This window comes from Triturus cristatus, chromosome 7, assembly GCF_964204655.1.
Source record: "Triturus cristatus chromosome 7, aTriCri1.1, whole genome shotgun sequence".
NCBI classification, from domain to species: domain Eukaryota; kingdom Metazoa; phylum Chordata; class Amphibia; order Caudata; family Salamandridae; genus Triturus; species Triturus cristatus.
In genome coordinates this window covers 384,500,068-384,519,269 of record NC_140590.1, presented here as the reverse complement: position 1 = coordinate 384,519,269, position 19,202 = coordinate 384,500,068, and positions in this window count along the sequence as shown.

Below are 19,202 nucleotides of genomic sequence, written 5' to 3'. Positions count from 1 at the left end.
TTGTACTTCCAGATCTCTTTTTTTAGCTGCCGTCTTTCATTACGGAGCCTTTGTAGTAGGTAAGGATCTCCTGGATGTTGACGTACTTGCCGAAAGAGTCTGCCTGTTTCCTTTCTCATGTTCCGAATTTGAACAGGCAGAATTATCAATTTGCCATGATCAAGTCGAGTTCCCTTCTTGTGACTCCTCTCACTTTGGGTTTTAGTCGTATATTAGTGAAGGTCTCCCAAGTCGCTATTGGATTGAGCTCACATTGGGCTAGGTCCTCTAGACTTGTGACCCCATCCTGCACTAATGACTTGATGGAGCCAGGGCTCCACTTCAGGCGTTTCAGATTTTCTGAGTGTGTTTCTCCCAGCAATGTACGAAAAGCCTCAAGTTTGCCCAGGGATGTGTTTACCTCGACTACCTGAGGGTTGTGGTCGCTTTCCACACAATGGCATATCCTATAATCACAGACCTGATGGTAAAGGGGCATTGAAATAAGAGTATAGTCTATGATTGAGACCATGTCGCCACAAACCCTTGACCAGCCAGGTGGAATATCAGATGGTTTTCGACCATTTAATACCAGCAGACCCAATAGTTCACAGGCTTTAATGAGTTCCTCACCTGAGTTGGCCCTCCGTAAGATTGATGGCATTGCTTGCTCTGGGCGGGGGCCCACTGTATCGCTATGTTCTTCCGAAGGAGAATGAAAAAGGTTGAGGTTAAAGTCGCCGGAAACAAGCCATTGTGCCTTGTTGTGGCTATCTTTTAACTGCTATTCTCCTGGAAGATGTGACTTTCTGCTTTGGATTGATGTACAGATTTGCGATGATAATTGAATCTTTATTGTTACTATCCCGACCTTCCAGATTTATTACCAGCATATTTGGGTCGTCCACGTACACTTCCACCGTTTCAAAAATTATATTTGTATTTATATAAATTGCCAGACCCCCTTTTGCCTTCCCATAGGCACTCTTTATTTCAGCTAATTTTGTGTATTCCTTATAGCCAATGAGAGGGATAGACGTCTTCGCCCAAGTTTCCTGGAACATTAGGATATCAAAGGTACGCAGGAAACCTGGGTCTGAAAGTTTTGTCTATAAGCCGTTAATGTTCCAAGAGCACACTTCCAGGCCGCTCGGAATTATTTTTGGTGGACTTCCCTCACATCAGTCTTGGCCACTCCCGGCTCGAGACAACGCCTGCGGTAACCAATTCCATAGGATTGTTGCTCGTTATATGTAACCAAACTTTGTGGCCGCTCAGCAGTTATGTCATTATTTATTCTAACAGACATTTTGGTGAAATCTGAGTCTGATTTGTGATAGACCACAGGGGAGGTCATTCCGCCAGCTCCTTTTAATACAGACACAGTGGGCCCCGGTTGCTCACTTGATGATGGCCCTGCAAGCAATATATAGGGATATCTATCTCCATGACAGGCTGTTACTTCGATGCCCCAGACCTTTAGGTGCTTTTTCTTTTCCAGAATCACAGCCGGAAGCACAGAGGATGAGAAGGGGACTAAAGTGGGATCCGCAAGTTGACGTCTTCTTGCAGGCAGAAACTTAATAGAAAAGATGTCATCCGACTTTACATGGGCCAGGCCCGGCATGGCTTTGAGCAGTTTTAGGATGTTTGAACGGTTTAATATATGTTGGGAACCCCTCGATTTAAATTCTGGGATCCACAGCAACATCTGACACGAGTTATTGAAACCAAGAAGTTCATCAGGACTGACACCGCTTTTTACGGTTTGTTGACTACCAACAGTTGCTACCTGCCCCTGGGGTTCCAGGGTAGGCTGTTCACTTTAGGGAGGTATATTAAATTCTTCTACCAAGCGTTCTTTCGCTTGCAGCTTCCCTGTGGGTATTATCGTGTCCTCTCGGCTGGAATGGTGGGCTCTAAATGTTCCCTCTGGTTGGAGGCTGTATAACAATGAGGGTCCGTTAGATGAGGAATGAGATGCCCTTAAGTTTTTAAGGGATGCTGCCTTATTGTAAACAACATCTTGAGATGAGGCCACGATGGCACCCTGAGGCTTTGGACTCATTAGGACAATCCTGATCATCCAGTTCCAGAGGTTGTGGGGGAAGAAGCTCTCTAAATTGCCTGAACAGATTTTATTCCTTCTTTTTCTCGCACGTTTCCTTTCCCTTTTGGTTTGTCGTGGTGGGTTTGAAGCAATAGTTTTTGTGCTGCCATCCCCAGGTGTTTCATGTAGAACCCCGGACGGAGTTTCGGGGTTAATCTCCACTATATCCACAGCTTCTTCCTCTGGTTGCCATTCACTAGAAATCAATCCGCTCCAAGTAGTTACGTTCTTAGGACTGGGTATTACCTCATTCAATAGAGTGCCGCGCTGAAACTTGGGCCTGAGGTTGTTTTTAAATTCGCCCAGTATAACTGGAAGTTGCACGAGTTTCTCAACTACTGCCTTACAGGAGCAGACTTGAAAATCATTTAAATGATTTGATTGGGCCCTTGTGACTAGTGTGTTTAGTTTTTCGAGTTTCTCGTCAATTCCGGACACAAATACAGCCATCGTGTTCAGCAAATCCACCTGAATATCCATTTTATTAGAGTGGTGAGTTAGAGCCACTACTGTTGCTTGCATAGAGTTCAGTATAGCGGACCACAGATTCAAATAATTTTCTCCGGTAGTCACTATCCGTGCCCTTTTATTTCTCTCATCTTCTATAGTTACTTCCTGTGAGATTATATTAGGCACCTCATTGAATACTAAAGGAGGTAAAGAATCCTCTTCGCAGTGTAATTTGAACTCCGGGAAAACAAAGAATTTAGGTACCAATCCAATGGTACCTTTCGAAGCTGGGCCTATATCAACCACTTCTTCTGGGGCATACATAGGTGATCTACTTGATGGAGACTCATTTGGCTGCTCATTTGATAGAGACATTGAGATGGGTGGTGGAGAGGTCTGGGCAAGGCAAATAGTGACCATCCCTTCTTGTTGACAATTGACATTCTTATTTAATTGTTGTGATTTATCATGCTTGTTTGGTGGTCAAAAATAATCTGTAATTTTTAATGAGTTGTGATGCGCCGTCAACTTTTTATCCTCTTTGCAACTATCTTGGTCCCCAACCTGGCCGGATTGTGGGCTCATGATGCGAACTGAAGTAGTTTGAACCTTTGGGCTACTTTCTGGCTGAAGCTCCATGCTCGCGTCCGAATCTAGGTCCGGGTCATAAGAGGCACTTTGATTCCTCTGAGGGAGGGGATCGACGTTAGCAACGGACCTGCCCGGTTGGATTTGTGGGTTCCTTTTTGCAGAAAGATTTCCCGGAACAGTCTCTCTTTCGCGCTTTCTGTTCAGAGGGGCTTGAGCATTACACCGCACCTTACCAGATCTCATCCTTGATATGAGAAGTCTTGATTAGTAGACTCTTGTAGACTCTAGTAGATACCTGAATAGTGACCTAAAAGTGACCTAAAAAAATAGATCGTGGCTGCAGTATTGCTGACTTGCTGTCTTGCTATATTAGCAAAGGGTAAATCACAATGGTAAGTCAATTCTCAGAAAAGTACAAAGAGGTGATACTGAAAAAATACAAGCACAGATAACCCTCATGACAAAAATACTGCAACATAAAGACCTGTCAGTCCCTTCCAAAATTCACTATTTGCGATTGTGAATAATTGAGTCACATCACAATTCCTGGATGCAGTTACAACTCTCAGGCTGAAGGTTGGCTGAAAGTTGGCTGAAGGTTAAGCAAGGGTTAAGCAAGGGTTAAGCAAGCAAGTTGTCTGTATCAGAGTCAAGAGTCATGAGTCAATTCAAAGTATAAAAGTATATAAGTATAAAAGTAATTTAAATTAGATTAGAAATAGATTAGAATCAAGACCATGCTCAAAGCACCAAGCACTTATCTGCTTCTTTGTTGAGGGTGCTCAGACTCGGGCACTAACAAAAGGCAAAAGGGTATTCCCGCTTGTCCGCTCGTCCGCTGCGCGCTGCTCAGGGGATGCCGCTTGGGACTTGGTCGACTTCAAGGCCCCACGGAGATTGGAGGCTGGAACGCCCGGTCGGCATTTTTAGAATAGCTCAAGCCGTGCGTGGCCGCTGCTGCCGCACACACGGCTCACACCTCGCTGCTGCGGCAGCACTCTGGAGCTCTGTTGCTCTCTGCTGGCCACTCGGATTCTCAAAAAATGGAGCATTCAAGTCCTATTGGAAGTGTGGGTGCATATGCTGTGCCGAATTGACCGCCAGAATAGAAGTAGGTGGGAGCAGCAGGGTGAGTAGCAGTATACCGAGCGGTGATCCAATTACCCTGAGTATTTGGTCCGGAAAACACCCAGTGATTCGTACACTTTAATGCATAACTAATGATTTTAAGTATGCTGTGCGGAGTACCCTCGGTGATTTGCACACCTTAAAGCATTACTAACTATCTTAGCATCCATTGAGGAAAACACACAGTGATTGCAGTGATTCACACACCTTATAGCCAATGATTTTAAACTATTAATGTTAATACATTTATTGTTAATAATTTGTAACAATATTTAAGTAAAGGCCCAAGTGAAAAGCGGATATGGTCGCACATCATAAGTCATGTTAAACTGCATAATTGAAAGAAATTGAGTAAGCTACTATTATATTAATTCTCTACTGGTGGAGTATTTGTTCCAGACTGAGTGCTGTATTATGCATACATTGGTACCTTGAAGTGGTGAAGGTAGTCAAAGCCCGACTCCACTTCTAACATGGCTAATATTACGGTAAACCCTCCTGAAGAATTTGCGTGCAGTCCAGGTGAACCTCCTATACCATGGCTACAATGGAAGGAGTGTTTTTTGAACTATAAAGAGATTATTGATTTCAAGGACAAATTGCTATCTGAAAAGAAAAAAAAGTTTATTACTACATTGATTAGGTTCTGAAAGATTACAAATATATGGACAACTTTATAGGGAAATGATGGTGGGGGATAATACAGGAAAGGTTGGGGATTAATGGTGATGCAGTTGAAAAGGTGTATTGGTTACAGTATGTAAGGCAGAAATATCAGGAAGGTGTACTAAGCAATAAAGAAAACTACTGAAGGTGAGGCTGAGGTAGTAGCCAGAGTTACCATTGACAAAACTGATGAACACGTCATATAAACAAATGGGGATAGATCTCAGGTAGTTAGTTAAAAACTTAATTGTTACAGATTTGACAGTATGCCTTACTTAAGAAATAGTAAAACCTCTCCTGTACTAAAATAAAAATGTAGTAGATGTGGAAAAATAGGCCAATATGTGCGTGTTTGTAAGACAAAAAAATAAAAATTTGATAAAATAAAATGTGTTGAGATGGAAGGTACTAGTATGTGGGGTACTAGTACGTCTAGTGAAGAGGAAAGTGAGAGCGTCTTGAATGTTAGAGAAAAAGTTGTACTAAATATCTGAGATGGAATCAGTAGAAGTAAATCTATATGTTTAATGAAGTTGGTGGGTGTGGGTATACATATAGCAGCAGATTTAGGTTCACCCTACACTATGATGGCGAAACAATATGAAAGAATAACTTTGAAAAGAAATTAGGATTTTTTCTGGAGAATTCTGATATTGCACCAGAAAGTTACATGGCTGAGACTACTGACATGATTGGATAGAGGACATCGATTTTCAGATTCAAGAATAGGAAGGTTTGTGGAAAATTATATGTAGCAAGGAAGGACAAATGAAAAGGAGCATTCAATTCTATACAGGATTATCTGTTACAAAATAAACAGATGGTTAAACTGTTCTCCAGCAATAGATCAAGTAGTCATGATGTGACTGATATAAGTTATACAGGAGTCTTGGGAGTTGCTTTGATTCCAATTGTAATAAAAAAATGACAATTTGACAGAAGCAATCCATTCGGCCCAGCCAATGCGTTCGTCCCTGTGGGACATCATCAGGGCCTAAAATGTAAAACATACATATCACCAATAATGTTTTATACATACAAATTGTACTACACTACCCATTCACCTGTTAACCCTTTTCCCACAAAAACATTAAAACACACCCCAGCAGGACTCCCTACCTATATACATACTAATATAATCCATTCACTGGGTGTTTCCACCATCCCATTGTGAGTCATAGTCCATATACAATATAAATTAACACATTCTTAGAACCATTTAATTGTTGAATTCATCACCTAAGTTGTACCAATGGTCTAACCGCCCCAGTGATCCATTATTCACAGACATTTGCCCTCTGCATAAAGATCAGGTAACAATCTCGAAATAATTAAATTCAAAAATTCATTAGATAATTCCATCAGTGGCCTTACATCCCACAAAGTTCCCATTATTAGGAGACATTTGGCCAGTGTATGGAGATTGGATAATATCATGATTTTATTTTTTTAAATTCTTTTTATTGGCATTTTAAGATTTAAACGTACAGAGATTGGGTAATATCATGATATCCTTGCTAATCTCTCTCTCCCGATTTCAGAATACACCATTTAAAAAAATTATTCTTAAGGATAAACATAATCTATATTGTCCTCCTGGGGAAGAACCCCGGTAAAAATCCCCGGCCCGAAAATTGTATCACTCACTTGATCAATATCCCAATGTTTTCAGTCCCCCAGCGTTGGCTCCTGTTATCTCATAAATCCTCATAGATACAATTTTGAACCACTAGATGGCTTGCTGCTCTCCCATCTAAACTATAACAAAAGGATTTATTTCAGTATTCTATTTAATACCCTCAATTACAAAATTCTCTTCATCAAACAAATATAGTGATTCAAGGACCCCCATACCTTTCTAGGCAACCCTCAATTAGAGAGAAAAAAACTATAACAAAAAAGACATCAATTTCTATTAGTCTATTACATAAATTCCTTACTAAAAAGAGTAAGCTAGTAGCCACATTTCAATTGAGCCCCAAGCTCTATTGGACCTCACTTTCAGCAAACCATGGGTTTAAGAACACCACTTAAGTATCCTCCCGTCAATAGTCTAGGCAATCTACCGGGGGCGATATCCTTCGCAGTACTGACCTTCATCCTTTCTGCTTCCTGGTTCGAAAGTCCTATGAGTTCACACCTAGCTTTCAGATTATCTAAGCCACTTTATTTATACCGGTTTCTCAACCAATCACAACCTTCTTAGAAACCTGTTCCCTCTCTGGTCCATTATATGGATGTACCAATCACATCACTTAATTCATCAAGGCCAAAATCCATGGATATATTAAAGAGTGTCGACCAGCCATATTTATGCTCAGATCCTCACTCTGGCCAATCACTGCCACGCCGGACCAGGGAGGAAACCCTGCATTATACTAGGACTAGCTATCCTCCATTCCGATGCTGACATCAACAATTTGAACCTCAAGTGTCTTTTATTGTGTGTCTTTAAGTTGCTTAAAGGCGGAGCCCTCCGTAGGTTATCCTGTCACATGATCTCAAACTCTTCTTCCAGCCAATCACAGGTCCGCCGGACCAGAGAGGAACCCTGTGTTCTACTAAGACTAGTTATCCTCCAATACAATGACGGTAACAACAATTTGAATCTCCAATGTCTTTTTATGTGTGTCTTTATCATGGCTACTTGATCTATTGCTGGAGAACAGTTTAACCATCTGTTGATTTTGTTAGAGATAATCCTGTATAGAATTGAACGCTCCTTTTCATTTGTTATTTCTTGACCTTGTGTTGAGGTGGCCTCTTGGCAATGGGGTCACAATAGTAGAGCGTTGGAGGAAACAGAATTGGTATCAATTACACACCAGTGCGCCGTTTGGAGCCCACATTACCAGTGTGCTTTTTGTAGCAAGGAAGGGTCCATCAGTCTTTTGGTGGTTAGATCAAAAGGATTTACTTATAATATTATACCCCAATAGTAAAGAAAAGATTTTAACTGTGGATGAAGGAGAAGTAATGGGAAAGGCAATGTTGAAGACATTTCCCAATGTGTTCAATGGAAAAATTGGAAGGCTGAAACATTTTGAGCACAATATCATTCTCAAAGACAAAGCTATTCTTAAAGCCCACAAAGCAAGGAATGTACCAATGGCAGTCAGAGATGAAGTCAATGAGGAGTTAACACGATTAGTTAATGCTGGAATCATTAAGCCAGTAGAAACCGATGAGTGGTTAGCCCCATTAGTGGTTGATTGCAAAGCCACTGGTAAAGTGAGGCTGTAATTGATCTACGTGATCTAAATGATAACATTGTTGTTGATCAGTTCCATTTACCCAGGGTCAGTAAAATGCTGACTATGACATGTATGGATCTCTCTGCCGCCTACCACCAAATACCTCCTTATAAAGAGAGCATGAAATACATGGCGATCGATACTCAAGTAGGGTGCTTGTAGTTTAAAAGAATGATGTTCGGCTTAGCGTCAGTGGCAGTGTTCCAGCGCCCTATGTTCGATCTGCTTTGAAAAAAGAAAAGGGATTTTATTTTTCCAAGGCGATATACTAGTTATGGGATGAGACATAGAGAACCATGACAAGAAACTAGAAAAAGTATTGGGAGTTCTAGATATTCAAGGCCTTACAGTGGAATATGCCTAATGTAAATTTGCTAAGAAACATGTAACTTACTTAGGGCATGTGATTAGCAGATGTGGAGACAAACCTAAGAAAGGCTTGTTATTAGCTATTAAAGAATCTCTGTACCCACAGAATAAAGAGGACTTAAGGTCATTTTTGCGATTAGTTGAATTTCTTTTTGAATTTGTAAGGAATTTTTCCATGTAAGCTTTCCATGTGAGGAAGTTGCTAGAAACAAATGTAAAGTTTCTGTGGTCAGATGAATGTAAGCAAGAATTTGATAATATCAAGGTAGCAATTTGTTCTGCACCTGCTCTGCAAGGGTTTGATTCCCTCTGTAATAGCTTAGTGACTACAGATGCCAGTAGCAAAGGTCTGGGGGCAGTTTTGTCCCAAAGAAATAGTGCAGGAGTTGAAGTCATTGTGTTTGCTTCACGAGCATTATCACCTTCTGAAGAGAACTTAGTGAGCAGTGATAGGGAGAGAAGCACTATCCTGCATCTGGGCAATGAAACATTTTTGCTCGTTTGTATGGGGAAAAGAGGCGATTGTTAGATGTGACAATAAACCATTAACAAGAATTTTGACCACATTGGGAATGTCAAGAGTAGCAACTAGGTTAGCCCGGTTATCCATGCACGGAACGAAAAATGCAGTAGCAGATTTTTTATCTAGGATCCCCACTACATTACTTGAAAATCAGGGGGATTTATTGGAAAGTGAAAGTGTTAAATCTGGAGGAATGGCAAGCAGGGAGTGAGAAAGATCAAAAATTAAAAAAGATATATATAGACTTTGTGAAGGAGATATGGCCGCATAAAAGTGATCTGTTGTGGAAGGGTTCTTAGTTAAAGGGGAAAAGATAATTCCTTCTTCTGCTTTGAGGAAAACAATTATTTCTGTGTGCCATGAGGGGCACCTAGGTACGATAAAATCTAAATTAGCAATAAAAAGTTGACATTGGTGGCCAGGTAGTGATAACGAGTTAGAAAGGAAAGTCAGAGAATACAATGCATGCATTTCAGCTAATAAATCTTTGAAGACATTGAGACCTCCTATGAGCAATACATATGAGGGCCTGAAAACCTCTTGGGAAAAAAGTGGCAGTTGAATTTATTGGGCCAATTGGGAATACTCAAAAATATATTGTAGTTTTGGTAGATATATTTTCCAAGTGGCCTAACATCAACATTGTTGACAAAATAAATGATGATACAATACTAAGTTTCATAGACAAGGGTCTCTAGAGTGAAGGGATACCCAACATTTTACTTAGTGACAATGGTGTACAGTTTGTCTCAGAGAAAGATAAGGATTATTTTAGAAAATGTGGGTTTTCCACAGGACAACATCCCTTTACAAGCCAAGTGGAAATGTAATGGTAGAACTCTTTAATAGAGTTCTCAAGGGGGCCATTCAGTTAGCATTAAAAAAACAATTATTGTTCGGTAACGCAAGTGTATTAAACTCTTTGGTCATTTTATACTTTCACTGGAGACTTTTGCAAAATCGTAAAAATACTTTAGAGGAAGAATTTACATTTTCTTAAAATCACCACTACTAGACTATGGGGAGAGACTGGCATCTCCTCTGAGACTGTGCATGAAGATAACTAGGGGCATACTTCCAAGAAAATGGCAGAGTGCACCTTTAAGCCTAAATTGCTAACACTACCCTCCGTCATTCTGAGAAAACGCAGGAATGCTCCATATGTACAAGAATGCAGCGCACCCCTGCATTTCCCCTAGCGCCAGCATTAAATTTAGCTGCCTACCGCCAATGCTGGCACCCTTGCACCATAGTGTGAGGGTGCCTGTGTTGCGAGGAATGATTGTTAATGTGCATTTTTTAAATATTGTTTATGTGCAGCAAGAGACACCTTTCTGCACATGAACTATCACTAGTGGTGATTTGCTGTTTCTATGTGTGCTGCAGAATGCCGCAAACATAAAAACAGCATAAACAAGGAGAAATTAATAATTTCTCCTTGTTTTGCCAGGTTAAGACCATGCTTTCCATGGTCTTATTTTTGGTGCTGCGTCCTATTTACATCACCCTTGTAAATAGGGGGCTATGTCAAAAAGCAATGGGTGTTGTGGCTGAACACCCACCGCAACACCCATTGCTCTCCCTTTCACGCTAAGTGCTGCATGAAAGGAGGCCTTATTCACAAAGGGGAGCTAAGCCACGTTAAGTGGCTTAAAGCCGCCTTGTAAATAAGGCGAAGGGCTTATCGTCACCAGAATGTCAAAACAAGTGACGTTCTGGTGGCAGTAAGCTCTAGGAAATATGCCCCAAGTGTGTAAAATAGGGTGTAAAGAGACACTGTCTCTCCATTCACACCTTTTCCCAGGCTCAGTAGTATGCATAGTAGGGTGAGGACGGAACTCACCTCACATGTAAGATCTCACTATTCCATACTAAGTATAACAAGTACTAGCCTTCCCACTGAGACCTCTTCCCAGGGAAATAACCACATATATTAACATGCGGGAATGCATTTCCCTGTCCACTTACAACTCTCCCCAGCATGACAGACATAGACAATAGTATGTAGGAACACATTTTACTTTCCACTTACACCTTTCTCCAGGACAACTTGTCCCCTCAAACATCTCCATAGGGGACAATGAGGTGTAGTAGAGTGTGCACAGGCACAAACGTCTCCACTGAAACTTCTCTCCAGAGTCACAAGCACGTATAGTAATATGTGCAAAAGAACTGCCCACTCTATCATATTTCCACCAGCTGAGAGCACTGTGTAGTAGAATATGAGGATGCACTGGCATCTGTGCCAAAACCTCTCTCTTGTATAAGGGTTCTGTATACTACAGTGAGCACAAGGACTGATCTCTCTAGTGAGACCTCACTGTTGCACGAGGAAATGCCATGGTTGGGTATTCAAATAATTGGCTTCTCCATTAACAATTCTCTGTAGTCTAAAAGATGTGCATAGTATAGTATAGATGTATATACATGCAGGAGCACGTCTGCCCACCCTGAAGAAGGAACTGCCAGTTTTGGTCAATATTACAATACTATAATAATATTCAAATCTATAACAAGTATTAAGCAAACAAATCATTAGTAACTTTAAACTTTTTTATTACAAAAACATCTATTTAACAACATTACAAAACTGCAAGAACAACAACAACTACATCAACAAACTATGTAAACAATTACAAAACAAAAAAAAGAACCAACTTTGCTAATTTATAATGTCTTCATCACATTAAAGGAAAGTGGGATGCATTTAAAAAGAAATGTTTTTACTTTACAGTTTCAGTTTTTAAGAGTAGGCAGTGATCCATGGGACCACTGCTTGCTGTTAAAAAATATTTGTTTTCCTTTCTCAAAGGGGAAGGGGTCCCCTGAGGGCCTCTTCTCATATGCAAATTGGTTACCATCTCCTTCAAGGAGTCAGTAAAATATGAATGTTTTGCGACCCTAATTGTAAAAATGTAATGTAAAATGTATTTCTATAGCGCAACTATCACTCCAGGGAGTATCTTGGCGCTCACCCCAACCAGATGGACGAGTCGGGGGGGGAAAGGACACACTTCACGCTAAACACTACATACTTAAACCATTGCTATGCAGGCTGCTTCGGTCATAGAAAAAATCCAAGTTTTTAATGCCTTCCTGTACTGGGTTTCGTGAGACATAGAACGTAGAGAAAGGGGGAGCTTGTTCCAGGCCTTGGCACCCAACACGAAAAGGGATTTGCCACCTTTAGTTGTTAGCTTGAATCTAGGGATTACAAGTAGATTCTGACCCACAGACCTTAGGCAGCGTACCGGTTGGTATCGTCTAAAGCCATTCCGTAGGTATTTGGGTCCTTGATGGTGGAAAGCCCTGAAGGTGATTAAAAGGATCTTAAAAAGAATCCTTTTGGCAATAGGAAGCCAATGAAGCGCATTCAGTGCTGCTGAGGCTGATGACCTACGGGGCCAACGTAATACTAGGCGGGCCGCTGCATGTTGGACCATTTGCAATCTGTGGAGAACCGATTTATTTGCTCCAGCATATAAACTATTGCAATAGTCCAACCTGGAAGTGATTAGGGCCACCGCGACTGTTTTCCTAGCTGACAAAGGCAGAAAATCAAAAAACTTTCTCAGAGCTTTTATGATGTGGAAACATGTGCCAGCTACGGCAACCGCTTGCTGTTTGAAAGACAGTTGATTATCAAATTTAATGCCTAAATTCCGAGCTGAAGTGATGGTGTTAGGGGGGGCTACTGCATCATCAGGCCAACAGATTTTTGGGGAAAACAAATTTTGCTTTCCAAATGGCAAGATTTCTGTCTTTCCAGCATTACATTTAAGGTGATTGTCAGTCATCCACTTAAATGTTGCTGCTAGGCACTCTTTAAGATTTTCCTCAGCGCCAGCCCGCTCCCTATCCAGTACTAAGATAATCTGAGTGTCATCAGCATACGAAATTGTACTGATCTGAAAAGAGGCGATCAGTTTTACCAGGGGAACCATATACAAATTAAAAAGTATAGGGCTCAGACTCGATCCCTGGGGGACTCCGGAACTGAGGGCCTTAGCTTCAGATTGATAGGGGCCCAGCACTGTAATTTGGCGCCTGTCCCTAAGAAAATTTCTCAGCCAAGCCAAAACCGTCCCATCCACTCCTGCGGCAGCCAAACGGTCCACTAAGATGTTATGTGAGACCGTATCAAAGGCTGCCGACAGGTCAAGTAAAATTAAGACCGCCTTCTTTCCTTGGTCCATGGCCATACGAAGGGTCTCTGCTGTAAACAGCAGGGCAGACTCGGTAGAGTGGTTTGACCGGAACCCTGACTGATTTGGATGTAGAGTATTGTTTACTTCCAGGAAGCTCGTAAGTTGGTTATTCACGAACTTCTCAGTCAGCTTGGACATCACCGGGAGCAGGGAGATCGGGCGTAAGTTGGAAAGGGTGGTAGGATCGGCAAGTGCCTTTTTCTGAAGCGGCTTAACAGCAGCAAGCTTCCAGTCATTAGGAACATCTGCCGTGGCTAGGGATGAGTTAATGATGCTATTAATAATGGGATTCATAGCTCCTGCTAAGGTCTGTAGGACCAAGGAAGGGCAGGGATCAAAAGGGGATCCAGATTTGCTAGCTAGGATAGCTTTGAAGGAATCGTCAAGGGAGACGGGAGCAAATGTATCCAGGCAAATTGGAGATCTCACCCTCTCCACTCCTTCTACATCTCCTAAAGTAGAAGACGCTGGGGGAAAGATTTTCACAATGTCGAGAATTTTATTCTCAAAATAGTCTGAGATTTCATTACAGAGATTTTGAGATGGCGGAATCTCCTGCAGAAGGACTGATGGATTCATGAAATCTTTAACTATCTTAAAGATTTCTTTTTGCTCTTGGGCTGCTATCGTTATGGCCTGAAGATAATAGGCTTTTTTGGCTGATTTTATACCTGCATGATACTTTCTCCTAGCGTGTTTATAAGTATAGCGAGCTGTGGCCTCATAATGCCTACGCCACCGTCGTTCCAATATTCTGAGTTTACCTACTTCTACTCTCAAATCCGGGGTAAACCAGGGGGCCTTCCTTTTAATTTTAGTAAGAGACGGATTTTTAAGGCTAGTAGGGCCTAATTTATGGCCTGCCATGGTTATCCAATCACAAAACGTTTGTTAATCTGTAGAGGTGTTACCTGTTAGCACTGGGATGCGGGTTATAAAAGCATCCAACACATCAGATCTACTAGATAGTTGTTTCCAGTTGGGTTTGTAGATCAAGTTAGATTCAGTCGAACATCATTCATACATCCCATTCAGATACTTTATTTGGAAGGGACACCCTAAAAACGCCCCTTCCAAATACCAAATCTCAAAAACAAATTGCGATTCGGTGACATGTTACCGAATCACAATTTGTGTTTCATACATATGTAAAAGCATTTTTGCGGTCGGAAACGGACCGATTGGCCGTTTCCAACCGCAAAAAGGTTAATACATGTGGCCCAAAAGTATTAAATACCTGAACTTCGATTCTTTTCTACATGCAGATAAACTCACCAGTCTCTTTCAGCTCCACATAAATTCTCTTCTGTTGAGCACAACTCAAACAGACTTCCTTCTTCTCCAAAGCACCACGGACAAACTAAGTTATCTTTGGTTCTCCACTCAATCATATCACAACATTTTTTCAACCGTGTAATAAAAGTGGTAACTACTGGTTGAGGCAAGGCTTCTTTTTTTTTACTTCTCCCCATATGATCCAGCAAGACTCCAGCAGGATCGTAAAATACCTTGTGGCAGGACTAGTAGATTTCTATGTGAATCTCACAAGAGGGTCACAGGATTACAAACGCCTTGTGGCAGGCTTTCCCCTGCGAGTCTTGTGGGATGCTCGTGAGATCGAATGAACCCCATAAAAAAAAACATCAAGTCATCACAGTACTTATCTCTGACACACTTACTCTAAGAAACAAGCACCCCAGTATGCATTCCTACCAATAGACTGTATCGAGAACTTATCTACTCCTTTTTACTATTCACGATCCCTCAAGAGTCCAGCAAAATCGTAAACATTTTATTTTCTTCACAGTAGTTATCCATTAGACACCTCCTCTCTATAGCCTGCACAGACACAACACTCTCAATTAAAACCTCTCTCTAGGGGACAGATTTTCTCTGCTCTACTAATTTATTTATTTTTGGATGTAGCCATTCATGAGGATTGTGCCACATGTAAATTTGGGCTCTGACAATTGTAGCGCGGCTTAAGTCCAGAACTTTCCACCCACACAGCGTTTTCAAATACCTCCTCTCTATAGCCTGCACAGACACAACACTCTCAATTAAAACCTCTCTCTAGGGGACAGATTTTCTCTGCTCTACTAATTTATTTATTTTTCTTCGATCCAGTGAGCCACCCGGGAATGTGGGAGCTCCAAAACTCCTCCCTTCAGCCATGTTTTTCTCCATGTCTCACAAGAGTGTATTTCTCATGGACAACTGGTCAGTCTCCTTCAGTGTGGATAGTAGAGTATTTAAACACATAAGCTTGTGCACAGACACCTTTCTCTATAAACATTTTTTTCTACCACCCCCTACCTTTTTTCCACGATCTTGCGAGATTCTCACAAGATTGTAAAAATCTTTTAAATCACATAATGTGCACTCTTCTTCATTACAGTACTTACAACTTTTACTTCCTTCTCCTAAGACTTTAGGAAAAAGTGACCACTCCAGGCCCAGCTTTCCACAGCATGGCAGCAGTGTATAGTAGGTGTGACGAGAAACTAGACTCTTCAAAAACACCTCGCTGCAGGATAACCACTCTACATAGGGGCCAATTATGATGTCAGTCGGAAAGCATTCTGACCGACTCGGGAATTACTATGTTTCTGAACACCATTCAGTCGGACTCCCATTGACTTCAATGGCAGCCTGTGGTCCGACTGACTACATGAGCTCCAATTGAAGAAAGGGCTGGTTGCGGAAAACCTTGCACCCTGTGACGGTCACCCCATGGTGCCTGCCACACTGTGCATGGTTGGAAAGAGGGGATCCATGGGTACTCCCATGGGCCCTAACCAGAGGCCTAAGGGTAAAGGGGGGCCTGCTGTGGGCCCCCAAAGTCAGTCTCCGACAGCTGGCCTGTGTCAGACAGACCAATTTTGAAAGGCTGTCAGAATCTGACATCATAATCGCTTGGCTGGAAACGCGGCCCATAGAGATGTACGAGTGGGCTCCGACCAACTCGATGTCTCCGAATGCCGTTTGAACGCAAATCGGAACCGAATTGGACAGTCCAAACGGTTTCTGACTATTGTATTTGGTCGGTCGGAAATGTTTCAGAGTCAGTCGGAAACAAGGCTTCCGGATTCTGACAAACGGAATGCCGTTCTGAGCTTTTCCGACCGACATTGTAATTGGCCCCATAGTAGGGTATAATAGGTACTGGCCATTTAACTGAAACCTCTCCCCTGGACAACAAGGACGTGCAATACAGTGTGGGGAAGGACTGGCCTCAACACTAAGAACTCTCTCTTAGATGTGGGGTGTGTGTACTAGAATGTAGAAAGAAAATGGCCTCTTCACTGTGTCCTGTCTCAGGTTACAGGTATGCATAATAGGGTGAGGTGAGGTGAGGTGAGGTGAGGTGAGGTACTGGCCTTTACGCTGAGACCTGTCTCTGGGATGACAGGTGCATGTAGTAGGCTGTGGGGAGGGACTTGCCTTTATCCATAGATCTCTCTCTTGAATGATGGGTACATGTAGTAGGGTGTTGGGGGGACTGGCCTCTCTGCTGAGACATCTCTGTTGAATGACAGATATACAACTAGGATGTGGGGAAGAAATGAGCTCTATACTCTGAAGTTTCTCTTCGATGACAAGCATACAGACTAGGTTATAAAGAGACTGCTGGGTCAGCTCAGACATCTCCCCAGAGTAACACATGTGCAAAATAGTCTGTGGTAGAGACTGATCTCTCTGCTCATACCACTGTTCATGATAATGAATGTCAGTAGTAAAGTATAAAATGGAGTTTCCTCTCTGTTGACTTCTGTATCTAGGACAACCAGTGTGCATATTTGAATGTAAGAACACTCTCACTTCTCTCTCAGACATCTCCTTATGGGGCAGTCATTTATAGGAAAGTGTACATAGAGACAGACCTCTGCCCTGAAACTTCTCTAAAGAGTGATTTGCATATAAACTAAGATGTGCAAAAGAGCTGCCTTCTCCGGCAACTGACAGCAGTGCATAGTACAATATGAAAATACATTCGCCTCTGTACCAAAACCTATCTCTTGTATAAAAACATTTATACTACAGTGAAAAGAAACAGTAATCTCTCTATAGTACCTTAAACCTACATATCTATGCAGCAGACCAGTTACAGTTCTTTTAAAATGGAACTGCCACTTTAAGTCATCATTGTAAGACTCTAATAATATCGAAATCTTTAAAACACTAATAAGGAAAGAAATCTGTAGTAACTTTAAATATCATTGCAAACAACATCTACATTAACAAACTACAACAAAAGCTGTAAAACAACACAATAAACATTATTATTTTTTGTATTTTTTGTTCCCTACGATCACCAGCTACCAACACCTCCTTTTTGCTTCATTTGCCTACTGGATTTTGAAATATGTAGATCTTCTTTTCCTTTGTTTCAGCCACCTTAGCCTGCAGAACAATATCTGCTTTAATAGTATTTTTCAGGCAGGCTAGGTTGCAAAGAGTCACCTCAAATAAAATAAAATTTCCAAAATGGTGTGTTACATACATTACAGGAATCTAAACTTGCTCACGCAGATAACAACCCTCCTTTTGTGAATCAAGCACTTTTTTAGTATTTAAGTAAGCAGATCGTTTTGTCATCAAAAACAAGTAAAGCTACACTGAACAAGCTTCGAAGAGGTGCAAATGTCACTGTAGGCAGTAACAACAACATCAGTTGTGCACTTAATTTCTTCCCTGACTTTCCACACAGTTACTGTCCCCTCTTTCTTCCAAAGTGAACAATTTTTGTTTTCCACCTCCATATATTCTGTGACCTGATACTTCTGTTTTTTCAAAACTTCTCTTTTCCATTTTCCGCCTTAAAAAAGACAAGATAGTAATACAATTGAAAATTACATACTGATCAATAATTGACAACAATGATATATCACTATATTGTCTAAAGTTATCAAAAAAAGATTTTTCACCCAGAAACACATAGTTACATGTACTGTACCACTAAGTTCATATTCCTTACTCTTAAAGAATTCAACACCCTTAACTAGTGCATTTTGTTACGCTTAAAGTATAACATGCCATCAAATATGATGCTATAACAGTTCATAAAGTAGCACATTCCTCTAGACACACCTTTCCTAACAGTGAGCACAGTGTTTTACTCTGTAAATAGCAATATCTACACTCAAACATCTCATAGGGGTTCACAGTAAGGTTCATATAAAAACTAGACCTTGTTTTAATAGATTGCAGATTCTTTGTTTTATAATTTCAGAAGCACTGCCTTTTCTACTTTCAACTACAAACAGATTGAACATTTAATTTTATAACATGTCTAATACTTGATTATATCTCTCTACATTCTGAACTCTACCTCTCAAAACCTATTTTAGAAAATATGCACCTCTACAAACAGCTTTTGATTCACTAAAACTTGTATAGAATAAGTTTTCCAACAGTAGTGCACTTACGGACGCTTCTCAACAAAGTTCATAAAGTATATTTTTAATTACCTAAACATAGAGCTGTCTTTTATATGCAGCTGAAGACACCAATTATATGTTTCTTATATACAGCCGAAGACACACCTGTGATCTTTCCAATTACTCATTAACTATCCCTTTGCCTGTGAGACTGTATAGCGCTTTATTGCCTTTTGGCTAGTTTCACTATGTTGTCAGGTAATATATTACTCTTTTCTAGTGCATAATATAAATTAAGTTGTATCCAAATGTTTATAACAGGGCACAAATAAGTTGTGGCTCAAAGCAGTGCGAGTTTCTGTCATGTTCAGAATATGTGGTCCCCCAATCCTTGGCCTCTCTGCAAAGCGCACAGAGCAATTGTCATGTGAGCCAGTTGCAGCTGTGATTTTATGCAAATGCGTGGGTAGGGTGTCACTTTACATACATTTTAATGCATATTATATGGGACCCGCCATTTTCAGGATGCTTACTTCTTAGCAG